At 36.2% G+C, this 6,414-nt stretch overlaps 1 pseudogene; it reads left to right on the top strand.

The window, feature by feature from the left end:
* The first annotated feature begins 1,417 nt into the window (after positions 1-1,417).
* LOC118625618 lies at positions 1,418-1,917 on the top strand (annotated as a pseudogene).
* The last annotated feature ends 4,497 nt before the right edge of the window (positions 1,918-6,414 follow it).

Here is a 6,414-nt window from a genome sequence, read left to right as displayed (position 1 = left end):
AGATGGAGAAAGAGATACCATGAAAACACTAATCTAAAGAAAACTGGAATAGCTACATTTATTTCAGCCAAAGTAGATTTCAGAACAAGGAAGGCTATCAGAGATGAAGATGGGCATTACATAATGATAAAGGAACCAATTGTCCCAAAAGACATGAGAATCTTAAATGTGTATTGACCCAACAACAGACTTTTATGATACATGAAACAAAGGCCTAATATATCTGAGAGAAGAAATACACAAATACACAGTTATAGTTGGAGACTTTAACATTCCTTACTTTGAGATTGATAGAACAAGTAGGCAGAAAATCAGTAAGAATATACACAACCTATGCAGCACAATCAACAACTTGACGTAACTGATATTTATAGAACATTTCACTTGACAACAGCAGAATACTTATGCTTCTCAAGTGCAAATGGAATATTCACTAAGATATACCATATTCTGGGCTATAACTAAACTTTAACACATTTAAAATAATATAAATTACACAAACTGTATTCTTAGACGCCAACAAAATTTAACAAGAGTGTTAAACTAGAAAACAGCACTAGAAAAGTACTTGAAAAACTAAATATTTGAAAATGAAAGAATACATTTTTAAATAACACATATGTCAAAGAGAAAGCTAAAGAAAAATTTAAAAACATTTTAAACTAAGTGAAAACAGAAATATCAAAATTTGTGGGCTGCAGCTAAACAGTGATTAGAGAAAAATTTTTAGTATTAAGTGCATATATTAGGATGCAAATAATCGAAAATAACTTACCTAAGTTTCCAACTTAAGAAAATACAAAGAAGCTCGGCCGGTGTGGCTCAGTGGTTGAGCGTCGACCCATGCACCAAGAAGCCGCAGGTTTGATTCCCAGTCAGGGCACATGCCCAGGTTGTGGGCCTGATCCCCAGTGGGGGCATGCAGGAAGCAGCCAATCAATGTTCTCTCTCATCGATTTTTCTATTTCTCTCTCTCTCTCCCTTCCTCTCTCTCTCTCTAAAAATCAATTAAAAAATAAATTAAAAAAAAGAAAGAAAATACAAAGAAGAGCAAATTAAGCCTAAAACAAGCAGAAAGAGGACTATAATAAATATCACAGCATGAATCAGTGAATGTTCCCATAAGATCAGGAACAAGACAAGGATGTCTACTATTCAACTTTGTATTGTAACTAAAGATAGGACAATTAAAGAAGGAAATAAAACAAAAGACATTTAGATTGTAAAGGAAGAACAAAATGGTATCTATTAGCAAATGGCATGATATTGTATAAAGGAAATCCTAAGTAATGCACTAAAAAAACCCCACTATAATTAATAAACATGTTCATCAAAATTGCATGATACGAAATCAATATATCAATTGTATTTCGGCCACCTTGCAGACACCGTCGTGCCAAACCGCTGGAGCGCAGCCATGGTGAGCACCATCGTGTACTTGGACACCGCCGTCGATGGCGATCCCTTGGGCAGCATCACCTTCGAGCTGTTTGCGGACAAAGTTCCAAAGACGGCAGAAAACTTTCGTGTTTGAGCACTGGGGAGAAAGGATTTGGTTATAAAGGTTCCTCCTTTCACAGAATTATTCCAGGATTTATGTGCCTGGGTGGTGACTTCACATGCCGTAATGGCACAGGCGGCAAGTCCAGCTATGGGGAGAAATTTGATGATGAGAATTTTATCCTGAAGCACACGGGTCCTGGCATCTTGTCCATGGCAAATGCTGGACCCAACACAAACGGTTCCCAGTTTTTCATCCGCACTGCCAAGACTGAGTGGTGGGATGGCAAGCACGTGGTCCTCGGCCAGGTGAAAGACGGCATGATGTTGTGACAACCATGGAGAGCTTTGGGTCCAGGAATGGCAAGACCAGCAAAAAGGTCACCATTGCTGACTGTGGACAACTCTCATAAATTTGACTTGTCTTATCGTAACTACCAGACCACTCCTTCTGTAGCTCAGGAGAGCCACCTCTTCACCCCCATCTGCTTGGAATGTTCTATAACATTCATGCTCTTGCTGCAGTTCGTTAGTGCCATATTTTCTTTACTCTTTCCAAGTCTAGCTAGATTACAGAGTTAAGTTTATGAACATAAAATAAAAACTAAACAATTGTCAAAAAAACAAATTAATAAAATAAAAATCATTGTATTTCTATGTACTGGAAATAAAAATGAAATTAAGTAAACAACTGCATTTATTATCACATCAAATAGAATAAAATACTTAGGAACAAATTTAACAAAAAGAAATATAAAAGTACTCTCTAAAAACTACAAAATATTGTTGCGAGATATCAAAGATCTAAGTAAATAGAAAGAAATCTCAAGTTTATGGATTGGGAGACTATATATTGTTAAGTTGGCAATACTCCCAAATAGATCTCTAGATTCAATGTGATTAATGTCAGTTTCAGCTGCTTTTCTTCCAGATGTTAACAAGCCAATCTTAAAATTCATATGGAAACTCAAGGGATCTGAAATTGCCAAAATAATCTAGAAAAGGATGAAAAATTGGATAATCCTGATTTCAAATTCTCAAATTTTAATGTAACTCTATAGGAATCAAGAGTATAGCCTAGCAGAATGATAGTCAATTGATGTTCAACAATGGTGCCAAGACAATTCAATGGTGGAAGAATAGCCTTTTCAACAAATGGTCCTGGGACAACTGGGTAGCCACATACAACAGAATGAAGTTAAACCCTTTCTTCATATCACATATAAAAATGAATTCAAAATGGACCATAAAGTGAAATGTAATGGGTAAAATCATAAATTCTTAGGAAAAATATGGGAGTAAATCTTTATGACTGTGAGTTAGGCAAAGTCATCTTAGATGTGACACTGAACACACACACAAAGAAAAAGAGAAACAGCAAAAAACACATTGGACTTTACCAAAATTAAAACTTTTGTTCATGAAAGGACACTATCAATAAACTGAAATAACAACCCATAGAATGTGAGAAAATAATTGCACATCATATATCTGATAAGTGGTCTAGTATGCAGAATATATAAAGATCACTTACTACTCAATAATAAAATGACATATAACCCAATTAAAAACTGAACAAAGGAGTTGAATAGACATTTCTCCAAAGAAGATATACAAATGGCCCAACAGGCTCATTAAAAGATATTCAACATCATTGGATATTAAGGAAATGCAAATTAAAACCAGATGAGATACCATTTCACACATACTACAATGGTTTTAATAAAAAATGATTGAAGTAGTATAACATGCTACAGCTTGGATGAACTTTAAAAACTTTATGCTAAGTAAGAGAAAGCAGTCAGCAAAGACCTTTTTGTATGATGTATTGTATAATTATTTAATGTAATATATTTAAAATAGACAAATTCATAGAGGTAAAAGCAGATTAGCGTTTACCAGGGTTTAGGAGGAAAAAGAAATGGAAAGTGATTTTTTAATGAGTATGGGGTGTTTTATGGGCTGATGAAAAAGTTTTGAAACTAGAGAAGCTGGTTGTTGCACAACATTGTGAAAACACTAAATACCACTGAATTGTTCTATTAACATGGTTAATTGTGTGTTATATAAATTTTACCTCAATTTAAAAAATAAGAGAAGTTGCAGAGATATGTATGGAATGAAACCATTGAACACTCACACAGTATATAAATTGCGTAAAAATACATATATATTTGGTAAAAGCATAAATATATGGAAAACAAAAACTATAAATGAGGGTAGCAGTTACTTGGAGATGGGGGGAGGAAATAATTCACAGGGTCTTTGTGACATTTTATTTTTTAAACTGGGTAGCGGATATATGACTGTTTGTGTTTGTTGCATTATTCATATCTTATTGTATGTCTAAACTATTTAAAAATGAATATAGTTTAAGTAAATTAACTTTTTAATTTAAGTATAATATAGGCCAAAAACAATTAGTATAAAGTTTGATGAATTTTCGCAAGCTCAATACAACCGGCACCTGGATCAAGAAACATACCCCCAGCACCCTAGCCTTTTGCAAGAGTTAGACACTGAACTGACTTCCAGCACCACCAAAATGAGTATATTTTTAATAGTGAACACCTCCATGGTGTCAGACCGGGGTAAGGATTTGGTATGAAAATTTTTGACTTTTCATTCTACACCTTTCCATATTGTTTGAATGTTTGCTTGTATTTATTTTTTTCATAACTCTAAATGGACAAACCTCATGCCTTGACTGGAAGATTTTCTATTTGCTGATTTTTTAATTTTACCTCTACTCCACTCCTGATTCACATTGCCCTGGCCACACCCCAGAATTTGTCATCACAGTTATACTCTGAAATCTGAAGTACCTTCTTTCTAGTGTCTCATCACCACCAGTACTTACTCCATTGGTACTTCCATCTTCCGGGCCTCTGATCCTTTCTCTTTCCAGTCCATAAATGCCTCTCCTGTAGCCCCACACACAAAGAAATGACACCAGTTATTGTTTTCCTAAAGACAAATACAACAAATATTATAATAAAGGTGTTCTAGGTAGTGACCAAGGTAGGCTTCCAAGAGTAAATCCCATCCCCTGGGGTGGGGAATCAATTTTACCCTCTCTCCAAAAACAGCAGAACCAGATCAAGGAAAAATAATAGGTTATACCTCCTAGTAGCAGATGGCCTTACTCAATCACTTCAAATAAAATCATGACGCCACTTTCAGAGATCTAAAGCATTTTATTTCTACTAATTCTGTCTCCTTTCCTCCCTCATCCTTCCTGGTTAACCCCTTTCTTTCATGGAGATGCCCGTGCCTCTTCTACACCCTGGCGGGCAACGCACGCTGGCCCCTCTGGGTAAAACGTTCCTTTAGTAGTTCTCATTTCTCCATGTTTTCTTCTCTTCATAGAAACTGCTCGTATGACCTCCCCATGCCTGCTCCCTGGACAGCTGATACCAGCAGGGAAAACCTGACCTGATATAATAAATACTGTTTTCATCTGCTTGGCAGTGGGATACACACGGGGAAGTGCAGGGAAAGCTGCTAAAAGGCACATATTCCAGGGTTACCAGTTTAACAAGCAAGATGGGAGAACAAAAGAGAATGCAAATTGGGTGCGTGCATTCAGAGGGAGAAGAGGCTCACTGTGCGACAAATTGTGAAAGATGTCGGCTTTGAAGAAACTGACCAATTTAAATGAAGAAGATAATAAATCGCTTAGCCTTAGTAACTGACAACTCTTAGGAAACATAAAAACAACAAAAATTTTTTTGAACTTTCTACTTAAAAGCTGAAATCATAACAGTATTATTTCATTGATCTCTACTTTAAAAATGGGCATAAGTTATACCTTAAAAGATCCCATTCAAAACTGAACTCATAGGAACAGAGTAGATTGGAGGGGGGAGGGGGGGAAGGAAATGGGTAAAAGTGAACAAAGGGTACAAAACAAACTTCCAGTTATTAGATGAGTAAATTCTTGGCATCTAATGTACAGCATGGGGACCATAGTTAACAATACTGTATTGTATACTTGAAAGCTGCTAAGACAGTAGGTTTTCAAAGTTTTCACCACACACCACACACCACACACACACACACACACACACACACAATAATGGATGTGTTAACTAACTTTGCAGTGATTATTTCTCAATATATTTGTATATCAAATCCTCATATTGTACAGTAGTCCCTCTTTTCCACAGTTTCTTCTTCTATGGTTTCAATTACCTGCAGTCAATTGCAGTTCAAAAATATGAAATGAAAAATTCAGTAATAAACAATTCATAAATTTTAAATACACTTGTCCCGTGTATCCATACTGTATACTCTCCCTGCCAGTTAGTTAGCACCCTCTCAGTTACCAGATCGACTGCCACACTATCACAGTGCTTGTGTTCAAGGAACCCTTGTTTTACTAAAACATGGCCCCAGAGCTCAAGAGTGGCAATCTGGATATGCAGAAGAGAAGCCATAACATGCTTTCTTTAAGTGAAAAGGTGAAAGTTCCTAACTTCATAAGGAAAGAAAAAAAATCATATGCTGATGTTGCTAAGATCTACAGTAAGAACAAATCTTCTATCTGTAAAACTGTGAAAAATTAAAAAAGGTTCATGCCAATTTTGCTTTCGCACCTCAAAATGCAAAAGTGACAGCCACAGTGTATGATAAGTTAAGATGGAAAGGCATTCGGTTTGTGGGTGGGAGACATGAACAGAAAGTATGTTCCTATGGACAGCAACGTGTTGCGCCAGAAAGCACGGAGCCCACATGGAGACTTCGGCAAGGGGTCCCCGAGAGGAGGGACACCGAGCCATTTACCGCAAGTTATGGATGGTGACACAGATTCAGGAATAGGTTTGCACTAGAGAATATAAAAATTACTGGAGGGAGAGACCACATTCACATACATTTTATTTCAGTATTCTTATAATTGTTCTATTTTATTAT

This window comes from Molossus molossus, unplaced genomic scaffold (genome assembly GCF_014108415.1).
Source record: "Molossus molossus isolate mMolMol1 unplaced genomic scaffold, mMolMol1.p scaffold_m16_p_11, whole genome shotgun sequence".
In the NCBI taxonomy this organism is placed as follows: domain Eukaryota; kingdom Metazoa; phylum Chordata; class Mammalia; order Chiroptera; family Molossidae; genus Molossus; species Molossus molossus.
The sequence above is the reverse complement of the archived record's forward strand: the minus strand, read 5'-3'. Positions and strand labels throughout refer to the sequence as shown.